Source organism: Chelon labrosus, assembly GCF_963514085.1.
Source record: "Chelon labrosus genome assembly, chromosome: 5".
Lineage (NCBI taxonomy): Eukaryota > Metazoa > Chordata > Actinopteri > Mugiliformes > Mugilidae > Chelon > Chelon labrosus.
The window spans coordinates 13,220,422-13,242,356 of record NC_140341.1 but is presented as its reverse complement, the minus strand read 5'-3'; the positions used below and the strand labels follow the sequence as shown (position 1 = coordinate 13,242,356).

Genomic DNA, 21,935 nt, shown 5'->3' with positions numbered 1-21,935 from the left:
ATTCGTGAACCTAGCAAAGCAGGCCATGGTTGCAGAGCCTTGTGAATGTTCACATTTGAACATACACAGATAGTGCCGCACTCTAAACCCCCATCGAGCCGCCCCGCTGGAACTCCAACTCATGGTTTAGTATGGCTGACACAGTCCAACTGTGTACTGCTGGAGGCTATAGCACCACACCATTTGTCAGCTGCAGACCTACACACTGTAGATGTCATAAAGCCGTGAAAGGACTCTGAAATGTACTGCAAGCCAGGCAGTAATGTGTGTTAAAGTATTGATCATACTGAGGCAGCGTAGGTGTGTGTGTCACGTTCAACTGTTTCTGAATTGGGGGTTACTTTTACTTTCTGTGCAGTGTTTGTTTGTGAGGACTATTGCGGTCAGATCAGCTTGACACAAGGGCTGTAGAAAGAAACACCTAATGACTCAGCAATCCCCCCTCTGACCTTAATAATTCATCACCCCTTAGAGTGCATCGTAAATCTGTTGCAAAATGTGACATGTGCATCTATCTAATCAAACTTTCTATTGGCGCTGACGATACCCATTATTCTTTAGGTTGTTTTTAATGAAGATCAAGGGTAAACAAGGGGCACCACTGCTAGATTTTTTTTTTTAATGCTGCAGTGCTGCTCCTGCCACTGCATAATTTTAGTGGCAGCCAGCCCCACACTCTTGACGACTTTTAATCCCGCCCTCGAGATTGACTAATGAATAGGCTTCCCCATAATGCAAATAACCTCGCTGATATTCCTTTGACATATATCGTGTCGGTTTAATTCATAAGCCTCAAAGCCGTGAGTTGCAACTTTGCTGTGGTGGCATTAATTGTTTTGGATTAACAGAAAAAAAACACTTAAGCTCAGCGTGAATCTAGCTTGTGTTTATCTGATCTGGTTCTTTCTTCAAAGCATTTATACAATAATGCATATATTTAGTCCCTTTAAACTGGAATGCATGTACATAAGAAGTCACTGGTTTGGTTGCAGGCCTTGTGGTTGGGTGCCTATCAGCATCATTTAATTCCAGCTGCTTGTCTCTCTCCATATTTCAAAAAATTCTTTTGCGGTGCGTCGCTGGAGTCATGGAAGCATTGTGAGCAACTCGATATATTGCTGCGGACATGTTCTTACATGCACAAGAAGAATGTGTCTCCCCGGTGCCAAAGATTTGCAACGACCAGCTGTGAAACATCGACCGCTTGTTGCTTGAGCAATGTCTTACTCATATTTATGTTGGTGCTCAGCAGTCACTGGTGCCCAGGAATAACTGGCAGCAATAACCGACACATTAATAAACACTATTAAGTTAACCCACCACCCCCCCAAAAAAAGCTGCTCGCCTACAGAAATTCAAAAAAAGGAGCTTTGTGACTTTGCAGTTTTGCCAGTTTTACACCAGATTGCTTCTTGTTAGTCTATACAGTAAGCCTAAAATCCCTCCTTACAGCGACAGGATGACAGAGGCTAGATGAGAAGTGTGAGAAAGGGGATAAACCGCAAGAGGAGATGTGTTACCCAACAGATAAAAGGGCATAATGAAACTCTCCTCTCTCTTTCCCTCCCTTTGGTATCTCAACCTTTTTTTCTGTCTGAATCCCCTCGTCTACGGACTCAGCTGCTTTCCTCAGCAGCGTGTCTTGTTCTGCCCTCGGATGTAGTTCAGTGTGTCAGGCACTACTGAAATATTAACACAGCACCAAGCAGGAATGCTTGCGAGCGTTTATGTCTTAGTGCACCATCATGATGTAAGGGAAGACTTCACTTTCTCCAGACTTTCATGTTGGTGATAATTTCTTTGTGTGGGGGTGAATTTAAACAACGGTGTATCTAAAGAGATGCCACCATGTTTTATTTAATATAAAACAAAGCATTAACAATGTAGTCTAACTGTTGCCAGACAGACTTCCCGTATTCCAGTAGCGCTGCGTGTGTGTGCCACACTGACAACTGTGATTGTTTTTGACAAATGTCACTGAGGTCTTAAGGGGTCTTAGAGTGTGTGACTTGCAGCTGCAGGAAGGGAACAAACAGGGACAAATAAACCAAGATGAACACCGCCCTGTTCCTTATAATCAGGATGTGAAATGTGGACAATCACAGGAGACTAACACCATGTGTTTCTCTGAGTTTGACCATTTGTCCTAACAGGGAAGCAGCAATGCTTTAACAATAACCTCCAGAAACCCAGAAAGTGATATTGCAGCTGTTATATTCACTGCCTTTCCGCGTTTATCTTCTGTCTTCTGAATCACAGTCCAGAGACACTTTAATCAAAGGGCGCTCTAGCAGGTGAGTCATTCCCTGGCATTTCAAAAAGCCTGTGTATGATAACATTTTTGGTCGTTCCACTCCCAGTATATCTGTGTACTTGGCAGAGCGGGCAGCTTGTGATCAAGTGCAGCTAATCTTTTGTAGAAAAACTCTCCCTACTTGATGTGTTGGCCTAAAAGGTTGTAATCCTCCCATGTCCAAGTCTGTTGTAATAACGGAGATTTCTCTAAGGCTTGAGTCAGGTCACTGAGTTTTTTGTTTTGTTTTGTTTTTTACCAGAACTGGACATTTCTTAGTTTTTTCTTCAGTGAATGTTTTTAATAATTGAATGGGCTTTATTTCTACTCATATTTTTATTCATATTGTATTTTTCTATGCAGCATCAGCTGCCGACTGCTGCATATAACATGCCACACATTCATTATGATTCATACACTTGTTTTACAGCACCCCCCCATCCCTCGTCCTCTGCTCTACCTCACTCACTCTCTGTATCACGTCTGCTGACTGAGGTTTTCCTACATTAGACTGGAGCAGCTTGGAATTACAGTGGGACTCCTATTCTGTGCGTGCAAAAATTCCTCCTCCTCTCTGGATCTATTTGCCTGGCTCTCCTGACTGATGCCTGTGTGGACCTGGAGGAATGGGGTGCACCACCAGCACGGTTGTGTTTGACGGGCTGCGTACTGTCTTAGAGAGGAACTGTAGTGGTTACATCTGTAAGGAGGCAGCTGAGCCCACTGGTCCATCTGAGGCTGAGCGAGCGCTGAGTCGGAGAGAGTTGCGTGTATTGCCAACATCAAGTGTGTTTAAGGTGTGTGTGTGTGTGTGTGTGCAGCCAAACTGACAAAACTGTATGATTAAGGAATAATTAATCTGGGCTTTTTGTTTTGACTTTAAAATATAAAGTAAAGCTCACAATCCCATCTTCATACTTTATTTATCTTTCTGTATATCAGCCTAGGATGAAAAGATGTTAAGCTTACTTTGGCATCAGACAGAAAATGTCAGCACATCATCTTATTTTGAAAACTGACTTGAACAAACCTCTATAATAGCAATACTGTGCAGATTGTGGCAAATGTGACAGAAGACTCCTTAAAAAGTAGTTTTTCTGCTCAGTCAGACAATTCATTATGCTCCGGTTAGTGATGAAATGTATTAGTAGCGAATTGCAAATAATATAAAGCCAAGAATCGCAGTAAATTCTCACATTTGAGAAACAAACGATTGCCATTTCTGCTTCATAAATGAGGTACAATAAATTATTCCTCTGACAGACGCTGCAATCCTTCTCTCATTTGTTCTTTCAAGATTGCAAAATGCAGGGCACAAATCTGATAAGATTGTAGTAGTATTACAATATGTGTGTGCAGCTTCCCTTAGTGCAACATCTTCCTCTGTTAAGGAATCATCCCCATATTGACACATAAATACAACTGCTGGTCTGAATACAACAGCAATTATCATCATTGCTGTTTCAGCCATGTGAACATGGCCGTAGCTTTAACAGTACAAAACGTAGGGCAGCAGGAGGGCTGGATGTTGCCTCTTGCCAAGCGCTGCACGGGTTAAAGCCTCCGAGCGTGGGGATGGGGGTGAGGAGGGTAAGGGGCGACAGTAAGCTCTGTGTCAGTAAGGTTAATGGAAGTTTGATAACATGCAATAAAAAATCAATGAAATGCTTCACCTAGTTGTTTTAGTTGTATTTATTTTTATTGTTTGTTTCTTTGTGTTCTAGTCTGGCGCTATTAACAGAACCAACTTAACTAGCTTAACTAGCAGCTAAAACACATTAAACTAACTAGCTACTTACCTGCATGAAGCTAATTTTATATCAGTAATCTGTAACAGTCAGTACAGAAATGTTAGCTACACTTACAATGAAGCTACACTTACTATCACTATAATTATTAACAGTTAACAGTAGATGAAATATATTTGGCTGCTAAGATACTAAAAATATGTTCCTGACTCTTCGCTGATGCATGCTAAAGACTTGAAACACAAAATGAGCCACTGAAAGATCAATAGAAGAATAAAATAATCTTTTAGGGCATTTTTGCCTTTGTTTTACATGCACACTTGATACACTGAGACAAAATTGAGAGTTATCTGAATGGTTTACATTATCATACATTCAGTTACTTTGCGTAGGATTTAATGGAATCTAGATGTGAGGTTACAGATTGCAAACAACTGACTACTTCCATTTCTAAAAGCCTGTGGTGACTATAATTTCACTGTCAAATTGCAAAAGGAACCATCTAGAAGCCGTGATTTCTTTGTCCACTTCGGGCTACAGTACATCTAGGCTACTCTGGAAACATGTCTGGAAACATGTCAGGCTCCATGGACAGTGACTTGCTCCTCATGTTAATATGAAGAGTTTATTCTAAGCTAACAGAGGCACAGTGATTCATAGTTACAGGCGATTAGACGAAAAAACACAATTATGAATGAACGCTATATTCACTTTCTGCTGATAGATCCTGGCCCTTTATCTACTAATGTTTCACTTCCTCTGTAATTCTTCATCTTTCATCCCCAACCCTATCTTTGTTCAAATGTGTCTGAACTGAGTAGGATGTGTGCTGCTTTGGGCACTGCACCTGTTTAATGCATTAAACTTGGCTATAAAAAGACACAAGCCATTATGTTTGCCCTTTTAAATCCATCTGATTGCAGGAGTTATTTATTTCTGGGAATTTAAAACGGAGATGACGGGGGTTAAGCCAGTCAGACAATCATAGACAAAGCTGTGTGTGAGAAACCGCTATGCTCACTTATTCCCCGTGCTCTGCCTTTTCCTTTCTCGTGAAGACTTGCACTTGACTTTAAAAATACAAGTCACTGATTCAGGTTAATGCACTTTTCATTGTTGTGTGAAAACCTACTTCAAGTCGGTGTCACTGTGCTTGGCTTTCCTTCCTTTATTTCCATGAACAGTTGCGTATTACTGTAACAGAAGTGCTTGACTGTTGGTTTTATCAGAGGAATGTTGTTGCAAGGAAAGAAAAAAAAATGATGTCAGCTTGGGGAAAGATGAAAGTTTTGTCCAATTATGCTTTGGGAGTACAGGTCTAACTTAGACCTGTGATGGTTAGTTTCCAATGCACCGTGCCAAATGAGCATAAGTTTATACGTTCCTTGTCACAGGGATGCCCCGTGGCCTCTAATTCAGACAGGAACAATTAACTCAATGCTTGTCCACCTCTAGTCACCTTTACAAACCATATAGCCGGCAGGTGTCTGAGGTTGGTAATTAGCACAAATTGAAACGGATTAGTTGTGTAGTTGTGTTTAGTGCTTTTGTGCCACAGTCTCATAGATGAATTAGAGAACAAAAGTCAGAGCATATGGTGTTTTAAATATCTTTATTTGATTAATTCTTTTGGCATTTCTCACCTCTCCTCTAGACTGCACTTGGCCATCCTCCCATTTGGACTCAGGAACTGCCAAACCAGGCCACGCCCATTAGAATGCCATTTATGGTCCAGTTCCCGGGGGAATGCGCCAAGTGTGGTATGGATAAGGGGGAGTTTTGGGAGATGTTGGTATAAGTATGGAATTTGAGCAGTTGACTGTCATATTTACTCTTTTGAATTACGTAACAATGTATTTTTCACTGTTAACTTATAGAAACATTTTCAGGAGTATGAATTAATCACTGCCAAATGTTAACTAATTTATTAATTGTGTTTCCCTTGTGTAGGAGGAGCCACGGTCTATATAAGCAGGAGATGGCGTTTCTCTTGGGGGAATTTTAGATGTGACTGGCCAGCAGGCCACAGTGATCGCCATTGCCACAGGCCCAGAGGGGGGCATAGCCTAGTACAGATTTCTGGTTTGACCTTTAGATTTGCGTGTTTGTTTATATCAGTGATGGAGAAACCGAAGCTTTCTGAACCACTGAAGCAATCTGAAGCAATTGTGTTGAAATGGTTCAGGTGTTTCGAAGCATTTGATACAATTAAATGTGGCGACATCTGCTGGATAATATTATACATAGCATTCACATGAAACGAAGGGTCGTGAAACAGAAAGTTGTGTTTGCCTAACAATAAAGGATCTACAGTATGTGCATCTTGAAATGTTTGATTTTTTTCTTTTATAGAAAATAATATACTTGATATACTGAGTTTGCCAACATATAATACTGTATGTTTTAAATATATGCTTTTATAAGATTGATAGAAATAGAAAAATATATTTACAAAATAAGTGAAATGCTTGTGCATCTAGGGACGGTGATGACTGTAGTTGTACAAAATGCTTGTGAAACTGGGAAGGGGATTTGGGTGGTTCAGAGATTTTTATTTAAAAACAAGATAATTTCAGCTGAGTTAGGCTTTAGTCTGTTCCTCTTCTATGTATGTATACAGGTATGTAAATCAATGTATAGTGTGTGAATGCCTATGTGCCAATGTGAGTATGCAAGTTAATCTAATGTTATACTAATCTTACCTTAAACTTCACTTTCCCTCGTTCTAAATCAATGAAACTACGTAACATATGCAAAACTCTCCTCCTCTCAAAAACCCACAACCATCTGAGGGATTGTGTCCATTTATAATCATTGTGAGTTTGACAATCCCGTGACACGTCGCAGATGACGGTTGATACGCCGTGACGTAATGAAGCTTCATTTGGGGAATCACGTGATTTTTCAACTGACGAAGCGAGGCATCGAAACATCTTGTTGCGATACTTCTGCTTTGAAAGCTCGACACTGTTTCGAGCGTCTGCTTCGAGCATAACATCTCTAGTTTGTATCTTAGTTAAGTGGATTTCAGTTATTTTCTTTTGATTTCTTTTTCTTTAGTCTAGTTTTTCTTCAGTTTGGCCAAGCTGACCTGCACTGTATATATTGGACCATGCTCACTTCTGGGAAAAAGGGAAAATAAAATAAAATGGACTGTTGAACGGTATAGAGTTCTCCTCCTTTTTGCCTTCACCGCTCGACCAACCTTACATTCCTCATGTGGTATGGGGGCAGGTTGATGAAATACAGAGCCTGCATGACATCAACCAGAAATTATTTACAGATTAAATCCTTTTTAAAGACCCAGTAACAGTATTTGACTAATGCCATCCTGTCCTCACTGACAATTGATTTAAGCATGTTTGCTTTAATGTGGGACATGACAGACAACATGAAGAGCGGTTTTACAGTCTTAGACTTATCCTTATTGCTGTATCTATTTATGTATAATTGTTTCTTGTATACGGTAGTCCGTATCGCTACATAAACAATTAGTCTTCTATGCTGATGTTTTCTCTGTGGTTTGACCTATCTCATCTGGACACTAGACAGCCAATAACATCATGCTCCGTGTAGCTCCCATGTTTGCCCTAACAACGGCATACTTTCCAGGTCTGTTTTTGTTGGTGATTGCTTCCTACTTTTGAGTCGGGTGTTTGGACGTCACAACACTGCTGTGTTCTGTTGATGACAGACACTTGTAGCAGATTGACAACTCCTTGAGTAGGCCCTTCCTCTCATCCAGTGTCTTCATTCTAAACCCTCTACATTTGGCGAGTGAAAATGTGGCTTCTTGTGTACTGGACACTAGGGCTGCCACGATTAGTCGACTAGTCACGATTATGTCGACTATTAAAATCGTCCACAACTAATTTAATAGTCGTTTTTTTTTTTAATCTTTGTTTTTCTCTCAAAACTGCTGCGGCACCTTCCACTGCCACGTCTGCCTTTCTGTCCTTGACACACATGGGCAGTAGTGGTAATCGGGGTCAGTTGTGATGTCACCGGAAGTTATACCAGACGGGCTCTGGTATCATGGCTACCCGGCGGCAACAGAGCTCAAAAGTGTGGGAGCATTTTAAGAAAACAAAAGAGAAAAGTGTGCAATGCAATATCTGCAAGACAGAACTTGCCTTTCACAGCAGCACAACTGCGATGCACGAGCACCTGAAAAGGAAGCACGTTGTGGCTTGTGACTATAGTTGCACGATACCCACGGTACCCTGCGGTGCCAAATCGTAACGGTTCCTACTATACTAGAAATTCTACACAACGGTACTGGATTACTATAGTACTGGTGCCAGTTTCCGCTACATAGCGGCCGGCTCTACTCTCCTCCCGGCTTCTCAATGCATGCTACTCCCTTGTAAACAAACCCACATGGCAACTACTGCAAACGAACTACACAGCTGCTAAATGATTGGCTGTTTGCCTGTTACTGGTGACGTCCGGGGATATGATAGGTTGTTTCCGCATGCTGGGTGTTAGTTGATTGGCTGTTCGTGTGTTTCTGCCAGCACGAACGAACTCCATGAAGACAGCTCCGCTTCGAAAGGAATTCGCTTCAAAACAAACGACAAGCTAAAGTTCTGTCTCGCCCAAACGCACTCGCGGCTTACAGTCACAAACACGAGACAACACACTCACCACGGCATAAGCACCGGGTCGAGCGGTGAGTCTACCGCGTCGTCGTCAGTGGCACCACTAATTTTGCTCAACATTATAAGTAATTAATAAGTATTTATAACTTGTACAAATACATTGCAGTTCATAAAAATAATAATAATAAAAAAAGGCGGCAGTATTGCGATAATACCCGGAACCGTGATACTTTGTCTGGTATAGTATCGTGGTTACTCATTTTGGTATCGTGACAACTCTACTTGTGAGAACGATGAAGAGGGACCGTCGTCTCGGTAAGCTAACTGGCTAGTTAGCTGCTAATATTAGGGTGAACAGAGAGCAAGCTCTTGCAGGAGGTGACTGTCTTTAGGACCAGCTTTGGGAAAGCTTTCCAGGCGATTGAAGAGAGAAGCTTTGATGGCTTCTGGTGAGCCATTATTCCTGTCCAGTCTCTGCCATAAACATTTAAGACCTGCTTCAGGGTTGCTAACATGAACAGCTCTGATTCTTAGGGCGTGCTGGAGAGACTCGCCGCTGAGCCACTTGGTGAGTAAATCGAGCTCTTCACAGCATTTCAAGTCCAAATCCTCAGTGGCGCTCCGAAACATAGATTTCCAGGCTATGAAGGTTTCCGGCCTGTTATCAAACACTGTGAGTCCAGCTGTCAGGAGGTCATGAAGTGAGAGGAGCACAGCAAGGTCTGATACATCAGTTCGTTGACGTAATGATGGAGACGAGGTATTGTCTGCTCCAATGTGGCTGGGCGAATGGAACGGTGGATGTTTGGAGCGCCTGACAGGTGGAGAGCTGGAGGAGTACTCACGTACATGTGTCATTACTGTTGGCGTGCCTGGCCCGACGTTGTTGGTGTTGTTTGTGTCCCACTTTTGTTCTTTGTCAGGCTTTGTCTCGTCTTCCATATTAGTGTCATTATGGAAGTGGGTATTTACATATTCTTGAGTGCGGCTGGCAGCCGTGGCTATTGTTGCAGGAAAGTCCGGTGGCTCCACAAGCTCTGCTTGGTCCAAAAATGCAGCCTCCAGGACCCTTGCTGCTGCGAGCGCTGCTTCTGCCTCTCCCTCTTGCTTCAGGGCGTTCATAGTAGCCTCCAGTCGAGTCTTCTCCATCTCGATGCGTGCCTTTTCAACCTCCATGTCTATTTGGCGTTTGGCGTACTTTGCCCTGGCGCAGGCGGCTTCAGCGTTGGCTCATGCTTTTGCTGCAGCTAGGCTAGCTGTTGAGCTACTTGACCGGTGTGTCAAAGTTGAGCTGCCTCTTTGACCTGACTTCCAGTTGGGAGAGCGGAGGGGTGTCTCCATGCTTGGACATGTCTGCTTTCACTGGCGTGGTGTGTCTCAGGACCCGACGATGCACTCGATGTGTAAACAATCTTTTTACTCTTCTGCCCTCAGCTAAATGGAATGCTTTAGCTTATGCAGCAAGCTAAACACAAATGGCTTCAGTAATCACTCGTGAGACTTGTAACATTATTCTGAGCTTTACTCGTGTACCATTTCTTATTTGTATAACTGTAACAATAACCGATCTTAGGTCTTAACATTAGCAACCGCCAACCGCTAACATGAAATAGCGATCAAAATGCTACACGATAACATGTAGCTTTCTCTTATTAATTAACAAGCCGACAGTAAGAACACAAACAAAGGCACCAGTATGCATCCATAAACAATCATCTTTGCACTGAATTTACAGATTATACCTTTCTCAAGTGCAACAGGTGAGGAAGTCAGCAGACACGACATACAGGACCGACATGTTTGCGAGAACTCGGCGGCACTCTCGCTCCGATACAAACTCACTTCCGCTATACGCCACTAGATGGCGGTGATCGTCAACAAACTGAAATTCAATGCATTTCTCTTAAAGGCACATTTACCAGATTAATAGAGAGAGAAATAACTAGAATCTGACACATAACGAATCCCAAGTGCAAAATATAATGAAAAAACAAACTAAGGGACAGAATAAAAGATGTCTTGAAATGTTGCTCTTTGCTTATGAAAGCCTTAAATATGATACGGCTTATTATTACTGATTACTTTATAGCGAGTTGAGAGTTTTTTATTGTCTAGCTCTGCTGCGTGAGATGACCGCCGTTGCTTTATGATTACATCCTGTTATTTTTGATCCCATTGTGCCCTGCATCCTACTTGTTATTAACAGAGAGTGGTGCTGCGCCTTTATTACCTCCATGGTCGAATGAATCTCATTCTCAGAACAGAGTTCAGTACTTTTTTGGAGGATGGACTGAAAGTCCAGGCAGGATGGTGGGGCGGTAGCCTGACGTTGCCATACTCAATTCTAGTCAGAATGTGAGTCTGGTACCGCTCCATAGGGCTGTGATTATGGGGCGTGTTTCAACCGAACCAGGAAAAAAAATGCCTCTGCACTCAATTGGATAGACCTATAACCAATCAGAGCAACGGAGTGTGCGACGCATGTTGTGTCCCATCTTCATAAGCCTAATTTATGCTTCCGCGTTGACACAGCGCGTCCGTGCGTACGGACCTATTGCGGACCTATTGCGTCCTTGCGGACCCCCGTGCGCCTCGACCTACGACGCGCGTCGAGGCGACACAACAGCAACGCAGCAGCAACGCAGCGGCATTGGCTGTGATTGGTCCGCTAACTACATCCGCCGGAGACCACTTTTCCGGTCTCCACTCATAAACATAATTGTCTCCTTTGTCGTGCCCTAATTTGCAATAGAAGTATTTCTTCCTCTGCTTGAATAATTTGGAGCTCCAACGCCAGTCTCTCTGTCTCGGTGTCCATCGTACACTGTGACTACGGCAAAAGCCGGAAGGTAAATAACGAGGCGAGATAGTCACAAGAGTGTCGGTCGGTCGGTCACAAAAAACCATAGCGCCCTCTACCGGTGTGGCATGCATTTCGACACGTAAACCCCACGCAGAACCATCACGGTCTCACGACTGCGTCCGAGCAACTGCGTGGCCATTGCGTGACCATTGCGTGATCACTACGCGGAAGCATAATCTAACCTTTAGCGACCATCGGAGCCAGCTTGTTTGACTGTCCGTTAAATAAAGTTTGAAAAAAAAACCAAAAAAAAAAAAACATCGGAGCCAGCTGATAAATTAAACTTTTGCCGAATCCCGTAGGAAGGACGGCAAACACATCTTTCCGATTAACAAATGCCTTGATCGCATTTATCTGTTCCTCTTTTAAAATTAATGCGCTGTCGATATCTTCTAGAACAGAGTCAATGGCAGAATCTACACATCTCAGTTCTCCAGCGGCAGCCATCTTTGTTGTAAACAAATTCAACCCAAGCGCTCTTTGGTGAAGTGATTACGTTACTGTTGATCATCTGTCCATCATCGTATAAAGCCCGCCCTGAGAATCTGATTGGTACGAACAGCTTCTGTTCGAGCATAATTGCGCCTTAACGGAGCGACACCAGACCGAACTTCCAGACCTCAAATGTTGTGGGCGGGACTAAGTTCGGCTGGCACCCAGGCTAGTGGGGCGGTGTGTTTTGTTACATTCCAGGCTACACCCTGTTTTGCCTTGGCTGATGCAGTGGTTGCATCAATCCCTTGTTATGTAACTGAGAAGCCCAGCCAGGCTGCGGATCACAACTTGATATATGGGTAATTAAAATATGTTTTAAGTTATATTTCTGTTAAGCAAGCATAGCCATTGACTTCACAGTCACGTATTGGTCATTTCCTGTGATTTGTTTTCAATATACCCAGAATGAGATAAAAACTGCAATAAAATTAAGGCAAATTAAGCAAGAGGAGAAAAAAAAAGCCAAGAAATCCACCCAAAGCTGCCACTCCTATGGTGAGTCAGGCCATGCAAATACACTGCAATAAAGCATAATTTATATCCTGTATGATCATATTTAAATGGATTCTGTCATTTGACTCTTGTGCGAGATGATGTGGCATAGTGAATTTAATTTCTTTCTTAGTCTCTCCTCCCAGTTCTGTCATAAAATGGTGCGGCGATGACGCAAAACTAAAGCCAGCGAAATTCCTAAATGGCTCCAGGGGACAAGAGCAAAACCTTTTAATGAATTATATTATTAAATGATATCAGGTTCAACTTGGATAAACATAAACTTACAGTCTTGGTACTACTGGATCTAACCGCCGCCTTTGATACAGTAGACCATCACATTTTATTAAACAGATTGAAGAACCTGGTCGGCCTCTCTGGTACTGTTTTCAACTGGTTCGTCTCTTACCTCACAGATCGCCACTTTTTTGTGAGTATGGATACATGTTCCTCAGGAACCCATGAGATCAAGTGTGGGGTTCCCCAGGGGTCAATTTTAGGTCCAATTCTTTTTAATCTATACATGATTCCCCTTGGGGATGTCATCAGGAGGCACGGCATCAGCTTTCATAGTTATGCTGACGATACACAACTGTATGTGGCCGTGTCTCCTGATGACACAGGGCCTATTGATGCCCTTTTTAACTGCATTTTAGACATCAAGTCATGGATGGCAGCGAATTTCCTGCAGCTCAACCAGGACAAAACAGAGGTTTTAGTCATTGGTCCTGAAGGCCAGCAAGAGAAACTTTTAACAAAATTACAAGATTTTAAACCATCTCAAATTGTAAAAAACCTGGGCGTGATTTTTGACTCTGAGCTTAGTTTTATCCCACATATCAAAAACATAACAAAGACCGGTTTTTACCATCTGAAGAATATAGCCAGAGTCCGCCCATTTCTCTCTCAGGCCAGCACGGAGGTACTGATGCATGCTTTTATCTCTTGTCGTTCAGATTATTGTAATGCCCTGCTGCAAAAGTATCTCTAATCTTCAGCTACTTCAGAATTCAGCCGCACGAGTGTTGACGAGGACCATAATCATACCTAAAGTTAGATCAAAAACACACGGGGAGGCGGCTTTTAGTTATTATGGTCCCCGATTGTGGAACAGCCTACTGGAGAACCTCAGGGCCGCAGGGACTGTTGATGTTTTTTAAAAGAGGCTCAAGACCCACCTTTTCAACCAGGCTTTTAATTGATTCTCTTACCCATTTTACAGTTTTAGTTTTAGTCCCTCAGTTTTTAGCAATTTTTAGTTTTTAGTAGTTTTTATCAGACTTTTTATCATTTCCTTTTCTATTTTTATTTTAATTATATGTTATAACTACTTGTTTTAATTTTATGAGCTGAAAAGCATTTTATCTATATTGGTCATTTTTGTCCTATTTTACAGTTTTAGTCCTCGGTTTTTAGCCCCAGTGTTTCCTCATGGGGGCCGACCACACTGGGAGTTGCTTCTGGTCTACTGACGGGGGTGCTGTCCTGTGGGCGGCTCTGGCCCTGCTGGCTGGAGGGCTCTGCACCTTGGTGTGGGGCCTCCTGTCTGCCCGGGTCGGGGCTGTCTCTATGGCGGTGCTCCCTGCAGTCGTGGGCTGGAGGCCCTCTCGGTGTGGTCGGCCCCCAAAGGTAGCTTTCTCCTTGCTCCAGGTCTCGGTGCCCGGCCATGTCTCTCTCGTGTGGGTGCGTGTGGGTGTGTGTGGGGCGTGTGTGTGTGTGTGTTGGGGGGGGGGGGGGGGGGGGGGTATGTGTGTGTCTCGTGTCTCTGTGTTTTTATGGGGGTGGGAGGCACTTTGTATTGCTTTTAAAATGCATGAAAAGTGCCATATAAATAAATTTGATTTGCTTTGATTTATATCTAACAAGAAAAATAAATACATTTTGACTCGTTGTTTTTAAGCCACTTCCAGATGTCTGAATCACTGCCTGCATCTCTGATTCGTTCAGCATTTCGTACGAATGAGGTGAAATGGCAATCCAGTCCGACTCTCGAGTTACATCATCAGTTTTTATCTGCGTGTGTTCATTTTCCTAGGCACAGGCACGACCCCAAAATGTGATGTCGTCAAGGATACAACTGTTATTCATACATATGTGCTTTCAATTAATTTGCGTTGAGTGGAGAGGTTAGCAGAAGTGCATTTGGTCTGAGTATAGTTCATCCAAAACACCCTGCCCATCTGCTTCTGGCAACTTGAGTGTTTGTTTCTACCACTAAAAAGAGCTCAGCAGGCCTTCCTACTCAGACCTGAGTGCCAGCTAGTCCCAAAAGAAATATGCTTGTATTCACTTCCATGGAATTTGATTTGATCTTCACTATGTTACCTCTCATTGCTACTGCTATGAGATGCAGAAGGACTCAATGTCAGTATCAATGTCTAACCCTTGTAACATGGCATCAGGCTATGCACAGCTTAATTACTAGTCCTGCTATTCTTGCAGTGTGGATGGTCACAGTGCGAAATGATTCAGTGGATTGAATTGTGTATGAGCCTAGTTGTAGATAGCCTAAGCATTAATCAGCAAGCGCGATAAAGTAAACAAGCTCATCTGATAAACCTGGCCCTGGGATTGCGGTTAGAGGAAGCAGAGGAGTGCACCGCGCTATCTCCGTCAACCTCTACGATAAACACCCAATGAAACACAGTTCAGGGAAAAGCTGTAATAACAAATGCAAACCCTTCATGTTTCATTCCAGGCAGTTTTCTGGAAAGTACCTGCCACCTATGCACAATATTTACTTTTTAAACAATACTGTTCGACGGGCATGTGTGCAGTAGTGAAGTGAGTCTCTTCAAACCTCGCCCCTTCAGCCGAGCTGATATGGCCCCTAGATGAGACCTGTAACACCTGCTTTCACTTGATGCTGAGATTAGCTAATATCCCTATAGACACAGACAGGCAGTTCCGGCACACATCAGGGTATGCTGATCTGGCCTCATGCCAGACAGCAGCAAGTCTTACGTGCATGTTTCGCCTTCTTTCTGTCGCTCCTTATGTCACCACTGATTATTCATTTATTCACAAACAGCTTCACTTTTCCTGCATTAAGTACTCTGTAAGTTATAATTTCTAGAGGCAGGAGGAGAGTTACGTAAACTAACAATTTCTTGGAAGCTGTTTTACCTAACTTTTTTAAGTCTTCCAGCCAAGCTATGCAAGGCTGATAAAAACACACCGGACTAGACAGATATTGATCATTTAATCTATTTCAAATGTTCTCCTCCCACTTTATTAGGTACACCTTGCTAGTACCAGGATAGACCTGCTTTTGCCTTAAGAGTTTAACTTCATGGCATAGATTTAGAGAGGTTCTGGAAACATTCCTTAGATATATTGATCAATATTAACATTATATCATAGCACAGTTGCTGTATATTCATATGCACCACCTTTATGATGTGAATCTCCTGTTTGGACTGTGACGTGATGACTGTGGAGGCCATTTGAATACTTAGATAGACTTAGATAAACTTTATTGATCCACAAGGGGAAATTGCTACAGTGAAGTCATTGTCACAGTGTTACATCTTACTGTATTCTGTTGAATTATGACAGCTCATATGAGGAAAAATGATAGACTCCTGATATTAATTTTGATCATATTAGCAGTCTTTGTGTTCAGCCTGAATCTTGGAGTAGGTTCGCGCATCATGAGTGGCAGTGCGAACGTGAATTGCCAGACAGACTCACCTCCCTGTGTGTAGCGAGCGACACAACACTACAACAGCAGCACATTCACGAGACGTGAATGTGAGTCCTCTTTCTTTTATATTGCAGAGTTAAGCAAAGAAACTAGGAAAGGCGGATTAAAAAAACACATTGCAGCTGCAGCTGAGATTGTTCTTTTAAAAACTTCAAATATTTAAATCCGTCTTGCAGTCAGAGTTTATAGACGTGTATTATATGCAGTGTAATGTAGTATTATAGGCACTGTTTTATATTATGTATTCCCTTGTAGGCCCAATGCAAATATGATGCTCCGTCTGGTGCAATAATATAGACCGAACACTATGTGCATGCATTTTTCCAGCCTGTCAAATAAACAAATAAAGTGTATGTGACCAAGTCAGAATCAGAATCAGAATCAGAACACTTTATTAATCCTTCAAGGAAATTGTTTTGTTGCTGTTGCTCCCATAAAGTGACAGTTGCTAGTTAACAGAGCAAATACAATAGAATAAAAGTTGTACAAAAATATATAAAAATAAGTAAGATGCATTTTAAAGTAAAAGAACGATATTGCACAAGTCTGGTTGTTAAATATGTTTTATTGCACTGAAATGAAAACAAGAAATAATAAAAGTGAGAAATAATAAATAAAAAGCAAAATGACAAACTAAAACTCTTAGAAATACTCTACAAGTGTCAAACAAATGAAAGATTGTCCTTAAACATTATGCTCTCTCCCTTTTCATCAAAAGATCTTGCCCCTACTCCAGTTTTGCATCTAAAAATACAAGCTGGCTGACTTTGAATGAGCTTATATTTTCTGTCACAGCTTGCTGTAAATGGAGTTTGCTCAGGCGTCAACAGTCCCTCCCCCCGAAGATCCAGAGTGAGTCACAGAACGCTGCAGTTGCGCTCCCGGCTGTCACGTTCGCCGCTGAGCTCAACTGAACTGAGAAAGGAACGAATCAGTTGGTGAAGTGATTCCATTCAGTACGTTCACTCAAAAGATTCGTTCATTGGAACGAATCATTCGCGAACGACACAACGCCACTGCACAGGGACAGAGCTGTATGGGAGCTGTTCTTCCTGGGAGGGAGTTCATACTGCCTGCAAGTAGAAAAACAAAACACATACAGTGAGTCTGCTGCTGCTAATGATATGATCCTAAATCCTCTCATATTATTGGCCACATGCGGTGCCCATCAAAACAAAGTTCCACCTCCATCCTCACCCGAGCAGAGATGAGCAAAAGGCAAAAAAAACAAACAAAAAAACAGTTGGGAGCAGGCCATGGGCGTAGCGGACGCGGGGTACACGGGGGACATGATGTCCCCCGCACTACCTGTATCTGTGCCCTCCGTCCCCTGCACTTTTTACAGCCATTACAACCACTTAATTCGTTTTTAACATGTTGAAACGCGTTTTTCCGAGCCGCCTCTAAACGCATCATGAGTATCGCGGAGCTAGAAGGTGGCAAACAAACGCCGCTGACGTGTGTCAGCAGAGAGGAACGTTGTGCTTCAAACATGTTCAGCAAACCAGCCAAGAGGCAAAAAACTTTAGACATTTTTTTTCCCAAACAAACCGTGTAAGTTGAGTAATGCTGTTACATGTAGATAATGTTTAACAAAAACAGAGACATTCTATATTGTATATTATTCCCTAGGACTTTGGCTAAAAGATGACAAATAGATGTCAATTTAGTTAGCTAAGCTAGCTAGTTATAAACCCACTCCTCCTTAATTTCTGCACAGAACATGTGCTCACTATTTTTTGCACATATTTTTTTAAATCTTTATACAATAGAAAGAGCAGGGTGAGGGAGGAGAAAGTGGGCCAGAGGCCAGCAGCAGGGATGGTCACGGAGGGTCTTCACAGCAGGTAAGGAGAAAATAACTTAAGTCCTTATAATGTCTCTGGCTGAGAGAAAATAATGATAGCATAAAGGGGATTTTTTTGGTTAAATTCTAATACTACTGTATTCATAATTCTGTTTCAAAATGTTGCTTTCCATTTTAGATGTGTAGATCTGTTTTATACTTCTTATCCACTGGAGGTCACATTGTTCTCTCCTTTCAGCCATCTGTCTGCCTCCCAGGTACAGGCCCTGAAAGCATAAACCATGTGTATTGATTGTGTGAAAAACTTACAGTACTTTACCAAGATATCCCACATGAAAGTAGGAAAATTGTTCCAAAGTGCTCCAAAAAATGAATTGCAATTTTTGACAAGATTGCTTCACTCGGGGACAAAAACACCCTGGTTACTAAGTGTCCCTGGGTAACCATCCAGGAAGAGTTACTAAGATAAACACAGTTGCATGATGGAAAAATACACAAAAAGAATAAACAAATGTTAAATTAATATCATAGCAACAGAAGCCAAATTATTATGTATTTTAGCCATAGTTTTGGTCTAATTCCAAACATACTGGATCCTAAATTTCTCATAATGCAACCCATATGCTCTCAGTCTGATAAAAATCCTGTTGAAACGTGCAGCTCCACCCCTGATCAGGATTGTTCACACATTAAAATAGTTTTCATTCTGTTTGCATTACTCATTAGTCCATAGTGTGCCAACTACTCTACTCTTTACTAATCTGTCTTTCTTTCTCCTTAGAACTGGAACTCCCACATAATTTCAGCCCTCTACCAGCTGCAGAACAGGACCCAGTCATCCTTCATCTCAGAGAACCTCCCTACTTTTCATCAAAACCACACCTTCTTTGCCCATCTGGACCAGAAACCCTCTCCTGAAGATGAACTGGAAGAGCGCTACCTGTTGGACTCTATCGCCTGGCCTTTGCCCCCGCCTCACTCTACACCTACCGCCCTCCGTAACACGAGCGACCCCGTGCACAGCCTCTTCACCATCCTTCCCAGCAAGGGAGTTAGAGAGTGGCACATTGGGGACCAGCTGGAAGCCCTTGTCCAAATGCATGACTTCGATGGTCTTCCCAAGCGCTACAACGGGGACTTTATCTTGGCCAGGCTGCACTCTCCGGAGCTTCGAGCTGGTGTAGCAGGCACGGTGGTGGACCACAGGAATGGATCTTATTCCGCTCTGTTCCCGCTCCTCTGGGTGGGGTCAGCGCAGGTTGAGATAACGCTGGTGCACTCCAGCGAGGCCATTGCTGTGCTGCGGCGGCTGAGGGAGGAACGGCCTGATCGGGTGTATTTCAAGAGCCTGTTCCGCTTGGGCTTCTTGTCGGAAACTACTGTGTGCAACATGCGCTTGCCCCCTGACCAGCAGCCCCTGTGCAACTACACAGACCTTTACACAGGTGAACCCTGGTACTGCTATAAGCCGAAGAATCTGAGCTGTGATACCAGAATCAACCACTTCAGAGGAGGCTACTTGAAACACCTCATCACCAACAAGGAAGCACTGCTCTTCCAAAGGTTTGTAGAGTTAACTAATCCCATCGCTCATTCTTTGTTTATTCTGAATATATACCAGCCAGCACATTAGTAATGAAATCATCAGTGTTATTCACTTCAATGGTTGGTGGTTTAAATGTTGCGGCAGAATTGTGTATTGATGGACACCGTCAACAGTTCCTCTTACAAGAGCTTGTAGAGGGTGCAAGCTGGAATTAACCCTGTGCCACTACAGTGAGGACTAAAGTCTCACTTTATGGGGCACCATGTAAACTATAAGGACACCGCTGGCTACCACAATCTGGACTCACTCATAGCTTTACTCATCTTGGTATCATTGGCCAGGCGTATCTCCACCTCCAGTGACTAATGCACAGACTGTAGTTGCAAATAATTTCACGAGCCATGTAAGATGTCAGCATTTCTGATATACCTTTAACTTCTGGGGAACTGTCATGTCCTCCATCTTTATATATCATCTTTGGTCTTAGGGAGACCAGCTTGCTTATGTGAAGAACTGTTGAAGAAAAGTATGAGGTACCGGAGAGGGCCAGTTGTAGCCTGTACCTCTTTACTTGTCACGCCTGCTGATATGATGTGGACCATCTAATTCAGACACAAACCCAAAGCCAGTGGTTGTGGTGATTTAACCAGTTTATTGTAGAAAACAGAGGAAGCAGGTGGGAGCAGATTAGCAGGTCTATGAAGATGGATCAGAACCAGGTTGTGGGGTATCCAGGGAAAACAGGGGTAGAAATGCAGGGAGGAAGGCTGACGGACTGGTGGAGCTGGGGTCTCATGTACTTAGACTTGCGTGGATTTCCTTCTAAAACGTGGCGCACGCTCAGATCTAGAAGCATTTTTCTTTTGTACATTCCAATCGAGCGTACCTGACTCCTCCCTGTCCACGCCCCTTTTAAATATGAAAATTATATTTAAATTGACCCAGCACCTGAGATTCCCCTCTGCACGATCAGAAAATGAAAACATAAGAATGAGTAAGATGGGAAAAAAGAAGAACTTCACAGAAAGAGAATTGGAGACGCTACTCACTGGAGTGGAGGTGTGCAAAAATGTCCTCTTTGGCATGCTGTCCTTCACGCGCCACAGTGTTGGTTAATTGTATTTGCTCATCACATATGATCTGTATATTGATGAATGAAAAGGTTTCATCATGTGATAGCGCTTCTATATCAATGTGTGTGCAGTCGATAGCTCCGATTACATTCAGAAAACCGGTTCTCGCTGCAAATTGTGCTTTAATGTTGACCTGCTCAGATGCATTGTGGGAATTTGATATACCTGACTGAACTTTTCCGTGAGCGTGTACGTACGGACGTTTTTTGTGCGCACGCAACCTTCGTACATGAGGCCCCTGGTGAGTTGATGGATCTGAGAGCTGAAGATGGGGGAAAACAAAAATAAGTAATGCAGCAGTAGAATTAGCAACTACAGACATAAGCCACAGCACTACACCACAAAGGTAAGCAGACGATCTGGTGACGACTGGAGGACTGAACCAGGATTATATGGACAAGGTGAGTAGATAGCTGCTCCATTGTTTGCAGGTGTGCATGGAAGTGGCTCCAGCTCCGCCCAGCTCCAGACCAACCTCCACTGAGAAAAAATACAGACACACCCAACAAGAAACACAGGAGATCCTGACATTATTTCGACACGTAATCTAGGTTCTGGAGTCTACTGGTATCTGGAATATCTTCAAAGTCGAGAATTTTTTTCTTAAAAAGATACCAACTCGAGTCTGATTCTTGGTGCCATGTGAGATCAGACTCATTTCATGGTGTCACACATCTGTTTTTATAGTGTGTGGTGCCTCATTAACATATGGGGCCGGACACAGCCCTTTATCAAAAACTAAGGTACTTTTGCTCTGGAAACAATCGTGTCTTCTTGTGTCAAGTTTGCTCTCTCTACTGACAATAATTGTGTCCAAACAAATATCTTAATCCCATCAGTAGAATACATTTTCATCCATCACTTGTCACAATTATATCCACTCCTAATCTCAACTACATTTTTAAAAAAGGATTCCATATACATACAATTTTCAAAAACTTTCACCAGGCAGTACTTTCACTTCTGATTTCTCTCAACAGAACGTAGTCCACAAATAGAACATTAATCCACCCCTCAAAGTTCTGTTTTAGTGAATTATTGAGTGGGGACGTCTAATTGAGACAGTAGATAAAGATAGCCTTTACTGTAACAGTGAACAATATGTTGTTGTTTTTTTTGTCTTAGTCGTGTGAACATCAAAGTTCACATACACGCTTCAGGACCCGACAGAATCAATGTGCTGCCACAGAAAGGTAGGGTATACCTGCAGAATAACATTTGTAGTTTGTGTATTATTTGAATTATTCCAGT

General features: G+C 42.7%; 1 pseudogene across 1 annotated transcript in view; it reads left to right on the top strand.

The window, feature by feature from the left end:
* The window catches only part of LOC311488796 (NXPE family member 3-like), a 148,469-nt pseudogene that overhangs the window by 125,425 nt on the left and 1,109 nt on the right, over positions 1–21,935 (top strand). Inside the window, exons 3-4 of the transcript in view lie at positions 18,787–19,568; positions 21,810–21,877. The product of the transcript in view is annotated as an NXPE family member 3-like (transcript). The remainder of the gene's footprint in view (positions 1–18,786; positions 19,569–21,809; positions 21,878–21,935) is intronic.